General features: G+C 41.7%; 1 protein-coding gene across 9 annotated transcripts in view; it reads right to left on the reverse strand.

Moving 5' to 3' along the window:
• The window catches only part of Frem1 (FRAS1 related extracellular matrix 1), a 172,493-nt gene that overhangs the window by 141,133 nt on the left and 10,151 nt on the right, over window positions 1-21,209 (reverse strand). The gene's annotated exons all lie outside the window — the stretch shown is intronic.

Raw genomic sequence — 21,209 nt, forward strand, 5'->3', positions numbered from 1 at the left:
AAGAGATCTTTCAGCTGGCCTATAATTTCAGCTAAATTAAAAACAAATAAACTAACTTGACCTCGAGGCCCATCTGCAAGGCAAAGAGCCATTTCATTATCCTGCTTGTAGCTTTGCTACCGGATGCAACAGTCCCCAACTGGGATGTTAACCCAGTCCAGAACCCTGTGGTCCAGAAAGATCTCGCAGCCTTGTGGCCAGAGTACAGGGCCCACTCCCTCTGAACTGGGAGCAAGTGGTTAAGCTCTTTGCTTCCACTTCCTCATCTGTTTGGTTTTTAAACTTTATTTTTAAAATAAAATTTGATTTTTCATGTGTATTGAGTGTACTGCCTGCATGTAGGTAGGTGCACCCATGTCATTCAATGTCCATGGAGGTCAGAAGAGGGCTTTGAATCCCCTGGAACTGGAGTTACCATGGTCGGTAGCCTCAATGTGGGCTTGTGCTGGGAATCAAACCCTGGACCTCTGCAAGAGCATATAGTGCTCTTTGCCTCTGAGCCATTGCTCCAGCCCTGCATTACCTCATTTATTAAATGAGAACCACAGTCTAATTTGTGTCAGAAATCTGATAGAATTATTTGTACATCATTTGAAAGCATAACTCAAAATCAACTAAGATGTCAGCCTAACAATTGGCTCAATGGACTTTAATGGCAATGAAGTCGCAAGAGACACTTCAGCAGAGACTGGAGAAAACGTTTTTTTCCTAAACAAGCTTCATTATGTTCATACATAGAAAGGGCTATGAAGGGAGCAGTCCAGTTTCAATATGTACAGCTAACGACACTTTATGGGCGTGTATGTTTCTATTATGTGCAATGCTGATTGCGTTATAACATAAATGGAATCCTTGTTTCTACTTCAACCACTTAGAATTTCATGGTTATTTCTCTGTTGCAAAAGAAGTAAAGACTATATAATGCAAAAATGTATTAGAATGGACCCTTAAATTCAGAGTACCGGGTGAAACAGTGGCAGTTTGCTACACCTAGAGAAAAGCCTCACACCAAGCCAGGGACAGAGCTCAGTGTACAGCAGATGCCTAAGAAACTACATCTTAGTGATCTCAATAGGTTATTCCACATAGCCAAGGTAAAATAAATAAATGAAAATGAAATGTTTGACAGTGTGTTGGCAAAAATGCCTGTGGCCCTGCTTCACACCCTGCGGTTCCGGCTCCGCACAGCCGCTCACCATGGCCACTACTCAGCAGATACTACAGGCCCAGCAGCTGGCGGCAGGGAAGGCTTCCGGAAGGAAGTAGATGTGAGAATGGCTTGTCAAAGATGGATGCCATGGCCAAGATCGGGCCATGGCTTGTGACAGCAGAAATCTTACCATAAAAATTGGTAACGCTTTGCAACATATAGCTTTCTGGGAGAGATTTGAAGAAACTACAGCCAATGGCAGAAAAAACTCAGACGTTAGACAATTTTGTAGATGGTACATGGCTCACCACGAGGAATGAGCAGGACACGGACACAGCAAGAAACTCAGAAGAAGCAGAGGACTAGCAGGATGTGTGGTGAGCAACACTCCTTACACTCCACGTTATGGAAAAGCTGGATGAAAATCCCATCATCACTTTAGGAAGGAGTTATCTAAAAACCATGAGCAAGCTCAGCGTAATGCGAAAGTCTCCAAACTTGCCCTTGTCTTTTCTGCTTTCTTCTTTTTAATCACTGTGTTTAATTATCTTTGCCACAGACATTTTAAATGCAACTATTTCAAAGCATTGGCCTCATTAAATCATATCTTTGGTCAATAAATGTGTTTGTACTGATTTTACAAATACCTTATGATATCCACCTTTAATACATTAAAGGGAAGATTTGTCTCATGTCACTATTTGAAACCCTTCACAGAAGGCACCTGTCCTTGTCACCCGGGCCGGGGGGGGGGGGGGGGGGAGAAGATGGACCTGTTTTTAATGATGTCAGTCCTAAAATAAAGCTGTTCACAGACTCCCACTGACCGTGCTGTCCCACTCAAGTTGAATTGGCTTATTTGTGTAAAAATGCAAATCTGGTTGCTGAATTTTCACAACAAAGTCAAATCCTTTCACCATTTCCATTTGTCATCTAAGATCACACAAAGAAGCAAACCATTCAGGGAAAAGAGAAGCATGTGACTCCCCAAACCCCGAAATAAAGGGGAGAGCTCCATTTTCTGATTTCAACATGTGGTAGCTTCAAGTGTCTTCTCCCTGCACTCTTCTCTCAGCCGCCTTCATGAATTCTTCCTACAGCAACTTACTAACAGGGTTGGAGAGATGGCTCAACAGTTAAGAGCACTGGCTGCTCTTGCAGAGGACCAGGGTTCCATTCCCAGCACCCACACGGTGGCTGGCAACCATCCGTAACTCCAGTTCCAGGGGATCTGACCTCTGCAGGCATTACACAACATGGGTACACTTACATATAAGCAGGGAATACACTCATACACATAACATAAAAATAATAAAATATTTTAATTACATTTACTTTTGTGTATGTGTGCATGTGTGGGGGCATGCACAGGCCAGAGTGCCTATGGCCAGGGGACAAAATATGGGTATTAGTTCTCCCCTTCCAGGTTGTTAGGCTTGGTGGAAAGGCCTTTACCACTGAGCCATCTTGCTGGTCCCCATCCAACATTTTAATGTTGGGACATTAGGATCCATTCCTTAGGCCTGTTCTGTATCTCTCCTCATTGCCTGGTGATTATTTCCTGGAACTAAATACCATTTCCATGCTAATGAGTTCCAAACTTACAACTAGCATGAACAACCCCCACCCTCCAGCCCTGACCTTTATGGTCACATATGTAACTCTACTTGTCATTTCCACCTAAATGTGTAGCAAGCATCTCCTTCCTCATGTGGCCGAAATCGAGGTCCTGATCCTCCCTCCTTCAGTCTTCCTAGGTGTGCTGGAGAGCTTTAGTGTCAACTTGACACACTTGGGTAGAGGGACCCTCAATTGGGGAATTTCCTCCGTTGAACTGGCCTATGGCCATGTCTGAGGAGCATCTTCTTGATGAGTGATGTGGGTGGGTCCAGCCCACTGTGGGTGGTTCCACCCCTGGGCAGGTAGGTCTGTGTTGCATAAGAAAGCAGGCTGAGCAGGGGCCAGGGGAGCCAGCCAGTAAGCAGCGTTCCTCCGTGGCCTGTGCTCCAGCTCCTACCTCCAGGTTCCTGCCCTGAGTTCCTACCTTGGGCTCCCTGATGACCTGTGACCTGGGAGATGTAAGCTGAATAACCCTTTCCTCCCCAAGTTGGTATTGGTCAGAGTGTTTTGTCACAGCAATGGAGAAACAAACAAGAACACTAGGTTAAGGCAAACTCTAACTTTCTAGTTGCTCCCTTTTTTGTCTCACTCTTGGTACTCAGACAAAATCCTCTTGGTAATGCTGGTTCTTCATGCCAGGCAGACTCACAGTGGATACTGACAATTCCAGCCTCCCAGTATCCAACAAGCCCTTCCCCTTCAGTGCCAACAGAACCTGTGACATTTCAGAATGAGCGTCAAAGGGGATGCTCCCTAAGTCAGTCTCCCAGCATGACTGGAGTCCTGAGAGCAGAACTCACAGCAGAGAGCCCAGCTAAGGCAGGAGTGGACTCCAGCCCAACGCTCATGCTGTTAAAAGAGATATTAATGCTGTCTAAAGTTGCAAGCTTGCAGCGATTTGTTTGTGGTCACAGGAAATTAATGGTCTCTGTTTAAAACACATCCAGAATGCAAGCTCTTCTTCCCACATCATTGTTACTAGCCTGGTCTAGGCTCCTTCATCTCTGTATCTCATCTTACACACACACACACACACACACACACACACAAACCGCCTTAGGCATTTCTCATAACCAAGGCTGAGGCTCACTTTTATCTATTCCTCACTTTTAACCTCCTGTGTCTGTCTCTCGGCACAGCCATGCTTATCATCCTTGCTTTTTCTCAATGAATCCAATCAGACTCTCCCCTCACATCTCCCCCACCAAAGCTGGTTCCTCTGACATGAACATCAACCCCCCACCCCCGCAGCAAGCCCTCTTTTTCCTTTACCATGTTCAAGTTTTTGCCAAAGATCAAATCTGCAGTGTGGCCACACCTAATTGCTCCATAAACAGGTACCCTGAACCCTTTCTCTGTTTTGTTTTTAACCATAGCACCAATAAACATTTAACAAATCCATTCACATATTCATATTAGTTATCATCATTTCCCTCATGGAGATAAGAATTAGGGTTTTTTTGTTTGTTTTGTTTTGTTTTTTTGTCTTTCTGAGACAGCTATAGCCCCAGCTGGCCTGGAACTTGCTATGTAGACCAGGCTGGCCTCGAACTCCCAGAGATCCACCTGCCTCCACCTCCCAAATGCTGAGATTAAAAGCATCCATACCTGGCTGAGAATTATATATTTTTTATTCATGTTTGGCCCCAGAGCTTCGACTGATACATCAGTAACTATTTATTTTATGCGTATGAGTGTTTTGCCTGCGTGTATGTCTGTGTATGAAATGCCTGCAGAGGCCAAAAGAGAGCTCCTGGAACTGGAGTTACAGACAGTTGTTAACCGCCATGTGTGGGTGCTGGGAACCAAACCTGGATTTTTTGCCAGAGCAGCCAGTGCTCTTAAATGCTGAGCCATCTCTCCAGTCCCAGTAAATATTTCCTAAATGAATGAATAAGTTGGAAACACAATAACATATACATCTTCATGCAGACTATAGTTTAATCAGAAGTATTAGTATAAGGAAAGGACTGGCATCATGAGAGACACCATCATTCATGGATCAAGATCAAGATGTGAAGTAAATTTAGCTACTAAAAGTCATCAGGAAAAGAGCAGGTCCCCTTGGAGTCAACTGTACCTACAGCACTGAGATTTCTAACTCTGGAAAATGCCATTTTCCAAGACCTTTGGATGAGTCAGTTCTACAGCCACACCATATCATTTTCCCAGAATTTTACATGACAGAGAATGCAAACTTTCCTGTTTAAGCTGATACTACTTTTGCTTTTGTTGTTACTTAAGACTGAACTTTACAAAGTAATCACCTATTCAAATTTTGGTATTAATTTAGTCAGTAGAAGGAGGTGAAGATTATAACTTCTTGCCTACGAGCCTGAAGAATGAGAAAGCAACTCACCCTCCAAGTATGTCATAGTAGATCCTTAAGCAGGGAACAAGGTCTGTCCAAATCTCAATGTCCATCTACCAAGAAGAGACAGGAGAGAAGGAGAAAGCATTTTCATTTCAGAAGCTCCCTGTGCCAGTGTTACGGAAAGATCTGAAGGTCTGGGTTCTAAACCTGACTCTATGAACATCAGCCTCCTGATTTGAAAATGGGGTCGTCCAAAGTTTCCCCTTGAGACTAATGATAATCATCATGGAAGCAGTTTAATTAAAATCTCACACAAATGTAAATTTAGCAATACAAAATATGCCAACAGAATGGTAGGAACTGGGCCTTGTGCACACAGCAAAATCAGGCCCGATAAATGTCAGCACACATTTCAGCTTTTGTCCTCAAAATTTTAAGACGGGATAAGAAACTGAAAGATAGTATTTCAAAACAACCTGAAGCTATACAGTTGGAAAGAAAAAAAAAGATAAAAAACAATTTACAAATTCAACATCAAATAAAACTCATCCTTGGATTGTCAAGGCCTGTCTAATGACTGCAGAACGGATATCAGAAAAGGATGCTTCTTGTGCATGGTTTATGTTCTAACGGTGTTGAGAAGTGTTCCGGCTTGCTCTCATTTGCTGCGATAAAACACAACAAACAAACCATCTTGGAGAGGAAGGGGTTTATTTTATCTTACATCTCTCAGAGATAAGTCAGAGCAGAAAGTCAGAGCAGGAGCCTGGAGGCCATGGAGGAATGCTGCTTACTGGCCTGTTCCTTTGGCCCATGCTCAGCCTGTTTTCTTATACAAAATGGGACCACCTGCCAACGGTGGCACCACCCACAGAGGACTGGGCCCTCTCGCATCACTCAACAATCAAGAAAATGCCAGATTTCCTCTACTCGGGTGTGTCAAGTTGACAGCTAAAGTCAGCACAATTGACCCCTTGTCAACTTGATACAAACACATCACTATTAAACATAACCTTCCCATCCCTTATTCCCAAGATCGTATGTTAATATTGCCTTATAAAACTGTGCAATTTTAAAAGTCCCAGTGTCTTTAAAAATCCCAATACTTTAAAAGTTCAATGTCTCTTTAAAAGTTTTTTAACTGTGGGTTTTTGTAAAATCCAAAACAAGTTAAATACTATCTTATTTCAAGAGGGAAGAACTGGGAACACTTAAGTAAAATCAAAGTCCAGGACTATAGCTCAGTGTTGGACTCTGGGATGCACTCATGATCCTCTGGGCTCTAGAGGGCATGGGCAGCTCCACTTCTTTGGCTCTGCTGTCCATACCACACTCAGTTTATCTCATAGGCTCAGGCTGGCTCCACTTCACAACTGCCACTGCCCTTGGTGGTCGTCCCATGGTCCTAGCATCTCTGATATGCTGAGATCTCTACTGAAACTGAGGCTGCACCTTCATCAGTGGGCTCTCCTGGCCTCTCAGGGTACCAAGCCTTGGATTCTCTCCATGACCTCTTCAGTCCTGGGGGTCTTCACTGCAACTGATGCTGCACCTTCACCTGTGGACTTTCCTGGGCTCTCAGAGTGCCAAGTCTCAGCTACTCTCCATGACTTCTTCATGCCTTCGAAACCAGAACCACGTAGGAGACTCTTATACATTACTGAGTTGTGCTTCCAGCTTGAGTCTCAGGCCCTCTCTGATTGGCAGCTTCTGTGTGCTGACCCTGAGGAAATACTTCCCAGAAGATTTTACCTCCAGGATGCTGGTGTCTTGTTACTCACAGCTGATTTTTCAGCCCCAGCTGACTAGCATCAACTGTCTCAGTAAAGCACAAGAAGTTTCACCTCTAAAAATTGTTAATTCAAAATATGTCACACAAACAGCCCTAATAGAGTCTTTGCTTCCTTTTCAGGCTTCATAAACCAGGCCTCCATCATCTACACCTCTTTCAGTATTATCTTTCAAGTTCCTACAGAACAGCTCCCTGAGCTCCTAGCACTTTCCCAGTCCAAAGCTCTGAAAACTTATAATCTTCCCAGACACATATGGTCAGGTCCATCACAGCAATATCCCTCCCTCTGGTACCAATTTCTACCTTAGTTCGCTTTCTATTGCTGTGATAAAATATTGAGCAAAACCAACTTGGGGAGGAAAGGGTTTATTTCATCTTCAGCTCATAGCTCAGCCTGGAGAGAAGAAAGGGCAAGAGCTCAGGACAGGAACCAACTACAGACCATGGAGAAATGCTGCTTACTGGCTTGCTTCCCTGACCTGTGCTCAGCCTGCTTTCTTATATAACACAGGACCACCTGCCCAGGGGTAGCACCACTTATACAGGACTAGGCCCTCCTACATCACTCAACAATCAAGAAAATGTGCACAGATATGGCCACAGTCCAGCCCAGTGGAGGAAATTCCTCAGTCGAGGTTCCTTCCACCCAGGTGGGTCAAGTTGAAACTGAAGCTGTCCAGCACAAGAGGCAACAAGTATGTGGTCATTCCATGGAAAACAGTCCTCTAATTTTTCACTTTAAAACATGGTGAAGTGGGGAAACAGAAAAGAATTTGGAACAATAGTCAGAGATGGGACAAAAAGTAAAACAAAAATAGCCCCAAACTTATAACTGTGGATCAAATAAGATTTCATAGATGACAAAGGGTTTTTTAACTCCCCCAGATAGGATGATGGTGATTGTCTTATCTCTCAGAAGGACAGTGTCCAGTGACAGCCAGCATTAATTGGCAACACCCTAAGGGGAAGCCTGGCATTTCATCTGATTGATTGATTGATTGATTGATTTTATGTGTATGAGTATTTTGCCTGCATGTATATAAGGGCACCCATGTCATGTAAAGCCCAGGGAGGAAGAAGAGGGTGTTGGATCCCCTGGAACTGGAGTTATGTACTGTTGTGTGGGTACTGGGTACGGAGCTAGGGTCCTCTGCAAGAACAGCTAGTGCTCTTAATAGTTGAACTATCTCTCCAGCACCCCCAGCTGAGAATCTTGAAAATCTCATTTTCTTGGTCTCAACATGGGGTCAAGTCAGACCCTCAGAATCTACCTGTCCACAGCTTGCTTTGATTGCTATCATGGGTATTCATGGTCAGCAGCGTTACTGTGGGCAGTTGGAGGTGGAGAAACAGGGCACTGGGCTAGATCCTCTGAGGGAGCTTAGAGTGTGGCTTTCAGCCACCTCAAACTTACTTTGCTCTTTCAAAAGAAACAAATCCTGTCAGCTTACTTTCAAGGTTCAGCTGCTTCTCAGTATTTCAAAATCCTCGTATCTCACCTGCAAATTAGTGCTGCTTTCCTGACCATTTTCCCACCATCTTTTTTCCTTCATGTGAAAACTGTGTATTCTAAATATTTCTATATCAGCTATTACAAATGTGTGAAAAATATTCTGAAAAGTGTAAAACCACCCTGATCTGAACTCTTACACAAATCAAAATAGTTTCCTTTATCCAAACTCTTCCTTGTAAACTTTCCTGAACAGAAGAAAGGAATTTAGTAGCATTTCCTTGATGGAGGAGACATGTGTGCTTGTATTTATTTCATAATTACACATATGGCTTAACCCTGGGAGCATGTATTCTTCGTGTTGATATAAACTAATCTACAATCACCTCTGCACAAGAAAAACAGTGAATCCCAGCTGCACTCCAGCCTCTCAGCGCAGTGGAAACTCTGAAGGCCAGTAGTAAACGGTATCCCTGCCCATGAGAGCTGCATTCCCTATCCTCTCAGGGTTTCACAAGGGAAGCTACATAATACAAGGCAACTAACTGCCCTCCCCTGCCTGGGTCCAGCACACACATCAAAAGATCAGTCATCTATCCTATTGTTTTGCTAATTTGGTTTGTGTTTTGCAGCTTTTGTATTTTGCCTATTATTCTCAGCAGCATACCAAGTAGGTATTACCATATGTTGAAGATGACACAATAGAACCTTTCATCTTTTATAAGGGTGAGGCTTCCTGACTCACAGCCCTATCTATCTATCTATCTATCTATCTATCTATCTATCTATCTATCATCTATCTATCATCTATCTATCATCTATCTATCTATATCTATAAAAAAAAATACATGTCTGTTCATACAAAAACATATCATCTTTCTACCTATTATGTATATTATCTATCTAGATCTATCACTATCTATTATTTATTTATTTATTTATTTATTTTGAGAGTCTCATGTAACGCAGCCTATCCCCAAACTCACAGCAATCCTCCTGCCTCGGCCTCTCAATTATTGAGACTTTAAGCATGTGCCACCATGCCTGGCTCTGACTCGTGGCTTTGGCTCTTACAAGTACCCTAAAATGCCTTAAGAAGAAAAACAGACTAATAGAAAAGTAACATTTTGCATAAAGAAGGCACCTAGCTCATAATCAATCCATCCCACCCACCCAAATACAGAGATATTTAGCTCCTTGATTGAATGTTAAAGAAAGCCAATGACAATTTTCTGACTTCTGTTCTATAACAAAATCTTTAAATGTCAGTGAACTTAAAGGCCATCCTGGAAGTTGTATTTCTTGGAAGATTTTTATTCTATTTTTAAATTATATGTATGTGGGGGGAGGGTTGTATACATGAGTGCAGGTGCCCATGGAAACTAAAAGAAGGTGTTGTGAGCCATCTGACATGGGTTCTGGAAACTGAACTCAGGTCCTCTGCAAGGTCAATATGTACTCTTAACTACTGAGGGGTCTTTACTCCTTCATCCTGAGGACCTCACTCCCTTCCCTCCCACCAAGCTGTATTTGAAGAAGGCACAGCCATCCAGCACACTGTTCCTTCTCGGCATGCTCTTTTGGAGCTTTAACTGCTCCAGTAAAGCCAGGGATGGAAAAACCTGCACAATCTTGCCAAACACGGGATTTTCAATGGAATTATCTGAGACAGAGAATTAAATAATGGAAAAGAAATAGCCCGGAAAAATTCCAAGGTTTTTTTGCCCTTTAATGAGTTTTCATATGGCCAATGCACACATTTCGTTGCTTTTTACATTTAATAGTATTTCTTACTAGGTACTGGCTGAGCCTCGTTGCTTATATGCATTTTTTCATTCACTTTTCCTAACATGCCTACAAAGTAATTCTACTGATTTTATTATTTTATAAACAGTGACTTTAAAAGGTGATCTAGTCTCTGGAGAGATGAATCAGCAGTTAAGAGCACTGTGTGCTCTGGCAGAGGACCTGGATTCAATTCCCAGCACCCACATGGCAGCTAACAACCATCCATATTTCCAGTTCCAGGGGATCCAACATCCTCTTCTGACTTCCTCAGGCATTGCACAACATGGGTGCACCTTCATACATGCAGGCAATACATTAATACACATAAAATAAAAATAAATAAAAACTTTTAAAAGGTGACCTAATAATCATAATAAAACTATCACTTATTAAGAAATCAAAAAGCATCAGCTTTAGGTACTTACTTAAAAGCTGGTGCTGTTCAAACTGCTTTACGTATATTATGTTGCTGAATCCTTACAATGATTTTAAGAAATGATTTTTTTTTTTTTTTCGGTCTTTTTGAGACAGGGTCCCCTGTAGCCCCAGCTGTCCTGGAACTCACTATGTAGACCAGGCTGGCCTTGAATTTACAGAGATCCGTCTGCCTCTGCCTCCTGAGTGCTGGGATTAAAGGCGTTGCACCACCACATCCGGCTTTTAAGAAATGATTTTTATAGGTTTGGGAAATAAGGAGTAGGTAACTTATCCAAGATCATCAACTTGACCTTGTACTTGAAGTAGAGCCCATTTTACCCAACTTCAGAACTCTTGCACTTAACTACTGTGTTGTACTGATCCACATTATTCCAGAACTTTTTTACTCTTTGTAGTTTTCTTCATAAGCACCAGGTTTTTTTGGGTTTTTTTGTTTGTTTGTTTTTTTGTCTACAGTACTTAAATCTTTAATTGTCTCCTTTATGGTGCCAAATAGCAATGGATGACCATGGTAAGTCAGTTTCATCGGAAGGACCTGGCTGTTACTTAAAAGCATTTAATTAACATAGATGCCCCGACTATTACCATTTTAGTGTTCCAGCTCCTTTCCCTGTAATCAAAGTTTAGAGTCCTCAAGGCTAACAAGCCACTTCATAATTGTGGTCTCTTAAATCAATAAAATTGGGGTTGATTTTATAACATTTTGTTTCTGTTTTCTTCTCTCTGAAATTTTTAAATAAATGACTCTAAATCACAGAATAGATGATTTAAGAACCTTAGAAATCAACTCGTCTATATACTGCATTTTATTTATCAATTTATTTGCTTTTTTGAACCTAAGTTCCTTTTCTAAATATAAAAGAAATATATGCTTATTCATTAAAGAGATAAAAATATAGACTCTTATAGAAAAGGTAAAAGTATATTTCCTAACACCCATAGAAAGTATTCAGGTTTGTGTGTGTGTTGTGTGTGTGTGTATAAATGTGTACACACAGCTTTTACACTTAATTGGAACCACATTACAGAAAGAGTTGCTGTCATTCTTTTCTATCAGCATAACATTCTGTCACAAGCGTTTTCTTCAATAGTAAACAGTCCTAGCTCTCTTACTTTGAATCTGTGCTCTGTGTATACCACGTGGCTATAGTACGGTTTCGGTATTCATTCCTCTGTTACATTGAAGTAGTTACTTTAACAGACACTTTGAAAATGGATTTGTTAAAAAGCACTGACTCCTTTACTTTTGATCCAACCCGTGCTTGACTACACGTGTCTTAATCACTCTAGGAGTGTCTGTCTAGAAATTGGTATCGTCAACCTACTCATCTACCTTGAAAGCTCAGGGACAAGTCATTGTTCTAAAACTGTAGTCACTTTGAATTCCATGAAAAACAAATCTTTTAAGGATGAGATAGCCACCACAAAAGGGTGAATTATCTATATGGCTAGGCTCTCCCATAGAGAAGAAGCAACATTGTGTAAAGTATGACTGCATTCCCTCATCATGGTGCAGAACCAGAAGCACAGTGATCAAGGATATTATATCTTGACCAGGACTACTTAATTATTAATAGCTCTTGCCCCTTGCCCCAGTTCTTCTGATATTTAAACCTAAAGCTCATGCTAGCAGCCCAAAGATAAAATCAGAGTCATTGGACCCCTTTAACTGTTCCTAATCCCAGTGCATTGATTGAATGCCCTTTCCCTGATTCTCACAATTACCCATTCCTTTAACTGGTATGTAGAGAGGGGTGGCCACCTTGCACATTGGGGCTGCCAGAGCTGGGCTTTTTGGTTACATTATTAGTAACTATGTAAGTAGATGATGAAAATTCCTTAATTATAAATCAGTACCTTTTTCTGAGGTTTTTCTCTTTTCAATAGATTCTAGAGGTGGAATTATACAGTAACAGCTGTGAACTTACCTCTGAGGCTATTGATGCACGTGCTTTCTGCAAAGAAGGCATGATTGACACCCTCATCAGCTCTTCTCACTACAAGCATTTTTACTCATTTCCCAGGTGGAATGCTGTATCCTGTCACTGTTTGATTTGCATTTCCTGAGTTTGTTTGGGAGATTCAGCTTCTTTTTCTAATACCCATTGTCTTTGGTATTTTCACCTCTAGAAATCCCTTGACCTTACAGAAGAAAAGAAGTCCTGTGGCAGCTGAGTGACTACCAACACCACACAGCACCTGGATCCAATCCTGGGTTGAAACTTCTGATACAGCCTAGGACTCTCACCATTATCCCATACAGATTCCTGAAATCACAAGTGCTCAGTCCACAAATGGCCCCGTCCATGTCCTTCCAGGCCTTCAGAAAGCACCGACGCACTGAGAGCTGCGGAGAGGGAGCCCTCCAGCAGTATGAGTGGACGGAAGGCCAAGCTCTCCCTTCACTTATCTCAGCTTCATTCGCTAGAGTCCTATAAATTAGACTAAAGAAAGGCAGATGAACAAAGGGAACAGAAACAGTCATGAAGAAATGAAGATCAGAAGGAGCAGTAAATCTCAGAACTGTTATACCAAGTTTGATGAAGAATAGAGAACTACGCAGAAATGTGATGGAATAAAAGGGTGTGATCTGAAGGAAATCAGCAAGACCTGGTCACAGGTTCCCCCAGGGAGGATGGTTCTTTCCTCCGGGACTAAGAAGAGACCCTTCTCACCAAAGGGTGACATGGCGTGCTCGTGGAGAAGGTCCACAGAGTCCCTTCAGCACTTGCAGTTCCTCAAATTCCTTTGATTTAAAAGTAATTGTGAAGGCGCTATGTTGGGGAGGCGTGTTCTGAATCCCATCGGGATAGGTTGTAAAGACGGACAACCTTTGCCTGCCACATAAACTTAAAAGGGTGTGATCTGAAGGAAATCAGCAAGACCTGGTCACAGGTTCCCCCAGGGAGGATGGTTCTTTCCTCCGGGACTAAGAAGAGACCCTTCTCACCAAAGGGTGACATGGCGTGCTCGTGGAGAAGGTCCACAGAGTCCCTTCAGCACTTGCAGTTCCTCAAATTCCTTTGATTTTAAAAGTAATTGTGAAGGCGCTATGTTGGGGAGGCGTGTTCTGAATCCCATCGGGATAGGTTGTAAAGACGGACAACCTTTGCCTGCCACATAAACTTATAAGGATTCGTTCCCTGTATTTATCACAGATGAGCATCTCCAATGCTACTAAAGGCCACATTCTGCAAATTGTGTTTTCAGGAAGGCTACTTTGAAGATGTCAAAGTTTTTTCCCCCAAAAGTCTACTATATCCAAATGCATCTGAGGCACAGACTACTGAAATCTGATGTTAAAGATTCACAGCAGAATCTGAGTATAATGAAGACCTAAGCCCTACAAAAAGAAAGTTTCTTAAATCCAAAGTTTGCATTTTATAGGACACATCTTTTTTGTTCTTGTCCATTAAAATATTCATTCAAAAATCATTCAAGAGGCATTAGACTAGAGGACTAATGTGGTTGAAATATGGATGGCCAATGACATCTACCAAATTTCATAAATCCACACTTAAATGAATTTATAACAGAACTCCAGTTCCAGGCTGCCCTTTGGAAACCTCATTCCACCAGCCTCTAGTGCAGAAGACCAAATCATAGCAGGGGAAGATTTTTACTCTCCACCCATAGTTCTGTTTTTAGTAACTATTTTTTTTAAATATGTTATTTATTATTTTTATGTGTATGAATGTATTACCTGTAAATATTTAAGTGCACCATGTTGTGCAATCCCCCCAGAGGTCAGAAGAGGGCTTCAGATTTCCTGGAACTGGAGTTACAGATAGTTGTTAGCAGCCATCTGGGTACTGGGAACTGAATCCAAGTCTTCTGCAAGAGCAGCTCTTCACTGCTGAGCCATCGCTCTAGCCCTTGTTTTCAGTAACCATTAAAGTTTCTTAAACCATCAAAAGTATTCACGCAAAGATTAGGCTGTAAGGCTAGGGAAACAGTTCAACAATAGCATGTTTTCCTAGCACACCATTGGTTCAATCTCTAGTACCACAAACAGACATTTGGCAAAAAGATTAGGAAATGGTCATAATTTAAGTTCATTTTTTTAAAAAATAGTTTATTTATTATTTTTATTTTATGTGTATGTGTGTATTGCCTGCATGTAGGTAAGTGCACCTGTGTCATGCAATGCCCGCAGAGGACAGAAGAGATTGTCGGATCCCCTGGAACTGGAGTTACAGACAATTGTTAGCTGCCATATGGGTGCTAGGATCCGAACCTGGGTCTTCTGCAAGAACAGTCAGTGTTCTTAACCGTTGAGCCATCTCTCCAGCCCCCCAATTCATTTTGTTTTTATACAGAGACAAATTTCTGAGTAAAGGTTGCTTTAATTCAGCAACTTAAGCAGAATAAAAAATATTTTCTCTTCGTCCGAGTTATTTTTCTGTTGCTGTAATTAACACTTTCACCAAAAGCAAATTAAGGAGGAGTTTATTTTGGCTTCTGGCCGCAGAGGACCAGATGCCTATAATGGTAGAGGAGGTGTGGCAGCAGGAGCAAGAAGCTTGCTGATCACATCTACCCACACAGAAGGAAGCAGAGAGAGTAAGACAAATGGAGGCAAGGCTACACACCCTCAAAGCCCACCTCCATTGGCGTACTTCCTCCAGCAAGGCTGCACCTCCTAAAGGTTCCATGACCTCCCCAAACAGCACCACCAACTGGGACCAAGTGTTCAAATACATGAGCCTAAGGGGGACATTGCTCATTCAAACCCCCACACTTCTTCACTACTGTTGACTATACCCAATTCTTTACCCGGGACTAAACATGGGTATATACAAAAACTGGCACCTAGCTCTACGAGCACTAATCTGACTGAAATTGCTTTGCTTTTCTTAAATTCTGTATTTCTTGGTTCACAATGAAATTATCCAAAACTGAGATTATTTTTTAGATTCACATTAAATTATGTTCAGAAATTCATCCCCAAGACCGAGAGTGTTTTCAGAATATACCCTTTGTATATGGTCGTTTGTTCATTCCTCTGCAAACAATTTTTTTCAGTATCTACTTTACACACAAATTCTGGAATTATAGAGACAAAAAACACAGAAATATCTTGCCCTTAAAGAATTTATAGTGTAATTCAGAGACAAGCACACAAACTAATGACTCAAAGTGCTGTAGAAATAGAAGAGCAGCATTTGACTCAAGTTGGACCTGAGGATTCTTCCTAAAAGGGAGAAGAGTTGAATCCAGAAGAACAAGTAGGACTTAGAGAGACAAAAAGGAAAACAAAGAGCATTGAAGGTGAGAGAAAGACTAAGGCATGGCTGAAGAATTCACAGGCAGATTTATATCGGAATCAAAGAATGTTTGTGTGAAAGGACACAGAGATCTATGCAAATCAAAAGAAACCACCAAACTTGTCTGTGTACCTTTAAAGAATGTATACTTCTACTTCATTGGAAAAGGCTTGCTCACGTATACAGACAGCTGCCCAGCAGTTGTGCTGCTTCCTTGTGCTGTGCTGTGTAACCTTCACCTCCTTATTTGCATGTCATGAACAATAGCAATCAAACTTACAGATGTCCATGATAGGATGACACCAGCCACTGAGAATAGTTCTCTGAAGAGATGTGACATAAGGAAAATGCTTCTGGTGACTTAGGAAACTTTCAGAAAAAATAGCAAAAGCTGTGATGTGTTTTGATCCTGAGTCACGGTACGACAAAAAGAACAGTTTAAAATATTTTATTATTTTTATTTTAAGTGTCTGCATGTGTGTAAGTGCATCCATGTCATGCAATGCCCCTGGAGGTCAGAAGAGGGCATCAGATCCCCTGGAACTGGAGTTATAGACAGTTGTTAGCTGCTATGTGGGTGCTGGGAACTGAACCCAGGTCTTCTGTGAGAGCAGCCAGCGTTCTTAACCACTGAGCCATCTCTCCAGCTCCCCACCCCAAAAGAACAGTTTAATTGTAGTTGAGGCCTGCTCCACAATCAGGCATTCATGTCTTCTAGTAAGCATAGTCAAAAGACCATAACTGGGGTGGTCTTTGGTTGTAGCAGGGAAGCTACTATTGTTTTGCTGAATGGACATAATGTGCTTGTCAAATTGCCTTCTGAGCAACTGTTGGAGCCCATGGATTAGTGCTGCTATCAGCTATAGCCAGGGAAGCTCCTTTTGGTAACAATGGTAACTGTAGGATTCATAACTGGCCAAAGTGCTCACAATAAGTGACTCCTAGATGCTCAGACATAAGTGGAGCATTTACATCATTTTCTCCAAGGCTCAGGGAAATGTCCAGAGGGGTGAGAGAATGTTAGAGTCTGAGGATGGGGTAGAGTGCCGTGAAACCCTGATTTCTAGGAATGACCTGGCTGCTGCAGGCTTGGACTTGCAGCCTCTGTGAGTATTAGCACAGCGTCTGAACAAGATTAGGTCCATAAACATCCTGTCAGGGGCCCATTCCTCTTTGAGGATTTATATGTAATTATGATTGATGGGGAAGGAGAGCTCTTAGTCACTGGTAAGGTGCCCATGCTTCTGTAAACAAACCCTCTCCCACAATCTTTAAGCAATTCTAATGAAACTCATTGGGTCACACACAAAAAAAGGACAGGAGGGTTAGGTAAGAAAAGGATCAGCAGGAGGACAAGATATGGTAATAGGGGTGAATATGGTCGAAGTAATTTATGTATGGTCATAAAAACGTCATAATGAAACTATTATTATGCAACTAATATATGCTTATAAAACATTTAAATAATAAAATTCTAGAAGGTTTCCAAATTTTATATATAATCATCATTACCATCATAATAAACAAACGTGTTATTCATTCATACTTGGCACTGCTTAGATACATTTAGTCTGGATAACAGCATACAGATAGATTCTATTGTTTTTGCCATTTTGAAGCTTAGGGAACAGAGAAGCAATTTGTTAAGCTGAATGCTAATAGTGTAGCTAGGATTCTAAAACCAGCAAAACGGCCAAGAGCCATGATGCCTGAAACCTGGGTTCTGTGCCAAGGCTCACAGTCACCACGAAAGAAAATGGGGCCTAAAAACTCTAAGACACTTGCCAAGACATAAGTTAGCTGATCTGTTTGCTACACTGAGGCAAGCAGTGTGGAAGTGAAGTACTGTACCAGACATGAGATGATGTAGAAGAGTAAAAGGGGTCAAACAGGACTCAACAGTCCTAACGAGATATTTTCCTCCCTGAAGATCTTAGCACGGTTATGAACTCTTCAGGCATAAGCTGTACATCCCTTTTCTTGTTTCTTTTTTGAGACAGAGTCTCACTGGGTAACCCAGGCTGGCTTCAAACTTGGGATTTTCCTTTTCCTTAGAGTTGGGGCTACAGTGTGTACCGCCATGCTCAGCTCACTTTAAAATAAAAAGGTTAACAAAACACAACTGAGGAAGTAACTTTCTGGTTTGACAGTACTACAACCTGGGGGCAACACAGGAGGGTTCTTTTCCCTCTGATGCAACAAGTTGAAGAGAAAGAAAGTGCAGAAGTCAGTGCCACACCTGTGAGCCTATATTAGCCTCACCATTTCTTTGATCAAGGTCTTATCTCTCCTTGGAGTCTACTTCCTTGTTATAAAATGGAGACACAGTCAGTAACTTTCATATCAGTAAAAATAGTTAAGTGTGATACTTTTCTGCACATGTAAATCAAAGCCTGCAGCACACACACACACACACACACACACACACACACACACACTCAGGCTCACCAAGATTAATGCTCTTCCTTCTCTCTACCCCAAGTCCCTAAAGGAAGATTTTCTAAAACTTAGTTTAAAAATTAACACCGTAGGGCTACGAATGTAGCTCAGTTGGTACAGTGCCTACCTACCATGCAGGAAGCCCTGGAGTCGATCCCCAGCACTCCATAACTTGAGTATGCTGGCATACCTACAATCCTGGCACTTGAAAGGTTGAAGCAGGAGGATCAGAAGTTCAAGATTGCAATCTGCCACATGCTGAATAGGAAGTCAGCAGCTTTGGGTATGTGTGACAGACACACATACACACACACACACACACACACACACACACAGTTAGCAGTATGTTATTTAGATACATGTCTTTGAACATCTGTCAACATTCACAGAATGTACATTAAGAATGAATCTTAATGTAAACTATGGGCTGGAGCTCATAATAATGACTTACCTGTTGTAACAACAGCTAGTTACACTAATGCAGAAAGGTAGTAACAAGGGGACCTGGAGGTGTGGGGTGAAGAAATATACATAACTTTATATTTTCTACTTTTTCTTTAACCTAACATCTTTCAAGAAAAAAGTTTATTAAATTTTAAAAGGTAAGGGGCTGGAGAGATGGCTCAGCGGTTAAGAACACTGGTTGTTCTTGCAGAAGACTCGGGTTCAAATCCCAGCACCCACATGGCAGCTAACAACTGTCTGTAACTCCAGTCCCTCTATCCTCCGAGGGCATTGCACGACGCGGGTGCACTTACTTACATGCAGGCAATACACGCATACACATTAAATAAATAAATAATTTAAAAAAATTTTTAAAGGTAAAAATGGAGCCATCCTTTGACGTATCTCCTAAGTTAGGTTGACTTGATTCTCCCATGATCCAGAACACTTTCTCTGGAGTAATCAAGGGGCCCTCTGCCAACACAAAAGCAAGGCAAACCAGAGGAGGCGTGGCTCATCACACTCCTGGGGTCGAGGGACTGGCTATAATTTTAGCTGTCTTTCTAGCTCCATTCATTCTGGGGATTTGAAACTTAGTCTGCCTCCTTAGGCAGAATTTGGGCTGGGCTGTAGAGAGTATAGCTTGTGAGTGTGTCTCAATAGCATTATTAAAAGCGGTTCAAGTATTCGTTCAAATACAAAATCTTCATATATGTCACAAGCTGAAAATAAAGAATCGATATGACTGACAACGTTTTATTGAATAAAGACATGCAGAATGACAGGGTATTGCGTATTATGTTGTATGATAATTAAAAGTAAGACAAATATTTTACAAGAAAAATGTTTTTTCTTTTCTCTTTTTCCATAATATATATTTTCCACGTATTTTACAAGAAAAATATGGGGCAGTTTTGAGTCAACTTTTTTTTGACATCTTCAGAACAGAACTAGACTGTATTCAAAACGCTGGTTTGGGGTTGGGAAGATGACTTAGTGTGTGCATGCATGAGGACCTGAGTTCTGATCCCGAGAACCCACATAAAGCTGGGCACTGCAGCATGTCTAATCAAAGCACATGGGAAGATGAGGCGGAGACAGGAGAGCCCTCAGGAGCTTGTGGGCCAGTGAGCTTGGCTTAAACAGCTGTGAACAATTAAGAGACCCCGTCTCAAACCAGGTGGAAGGTGAGCACTGGTTCCCAAGGTTTCCTCTGACCGCCACATGCTTGCCCATACACACAAACACACACATACAGAGACAGAGAGAGAGAGAGAGAGAGAGAGACAGAGAGAGAGAGAGAGACAGAGACAGAGACAGAGACACAGACAGAGACAGAGACAGAGACAGAGACAGAGAGACAGAGAGACAGAGAGACAGAGAGAGAGAGAGAGAGAGAGAGAACCAATAAAATAAAATGCTGACTTGCAGGTGGCTAGCAGGTGGAATTGTTGTCGGCATGAGCCCATGGCACCCTTTACTTGGACCACGATGTGAAGAGCACTCGGAGCTGTGGCTCATCCCTGCGGCTTGAGGAAAACATTGGCTGCAAAAAGCCATTACTGACCCAGCTTCAGTCCTACTCCTCTGTCCTGAAGGAAGCAACAGTTCTGAGAGGGCTGATGGGAACGTGCATTATTTTTTTAAATTATTTAACAGCCACATGATTAGAAGAAGCATTTCATTACAGCATTAACATATTCAATAACAATTTCCAGAGCAAAGATGCATCTTTTTCAAAATTGGTTGTAAATTTTTAGGCTTATAGTTGAACTAATACAGTTTACAATATTGAACTCAGTATAAACCCTATAAGACATAAAATGAGGTTTTAATCTTTAAAAATGATCTCTATTTCATTTTAAAATATACTGTTTCATACAGAAAAACTCATTTTTAATGCTACTAACACTTAAATGTTTGCACCTGCATCTCTAATCGCTATGTATTATTACTAGTCACAGTTGGTTACTTTCTGAGATCCTTGGCACCTGAGCATGGATATAAAGTCATCAGGTAGAATTTCAACGGTAATGTTTTTCATACCTACTAATTAACATGAAGCAAATTTTTATGCTTCTTCCTCAAATATAACTCATTTTTTTAATTTGTTGATTTTTTTGTGTGTGTATGTCATACAGAACATCCCAAACAATCTTATTCATCTATATACCCACATCCCAAATGGCACCCTCCCATAGCTCCCCACAACCCCACTGAAGCCCATATACTCTGTCATCCCTGTTACTGTCCACTGTGTTGTCAGCACCCCTAGCCATTCCCCAGTGCTTGTCCATCCGCTGAATCTAGTCAGAGTTCTATCTAGAGGTCCTTGTTTTAGGAAGGTCAGCTGTTCCTCATGTAGCAGCAATTGGTTGTCAATATTCCTTTAGATAAAATTGGGATCTGCTGTTCCTTTTCCCAGGTCTATGCTGGGTTACTATCTGGGAGTCCCTTGGGACACCCTACCAGCAACTCAAAAGAAGATATCTCCTATCTGGCTTTGC

This window comes from Nannospalax galili, unplaced genomic scaffold (genome assembly GCF_000622305.1).
Source record: "Nannospalax galili isolate Female #2095 unplaced genomic scaffold, S.galili_v1.0 scaffold663, whole genome shotgun sequence".
In the NCBI taxonomy this organism is placed as follows: Eukaryota; Metazoa; Chordata; class Mammalia; order Rodentia; family Spalacidae; genus Nannospalax; species Nannospalax galili.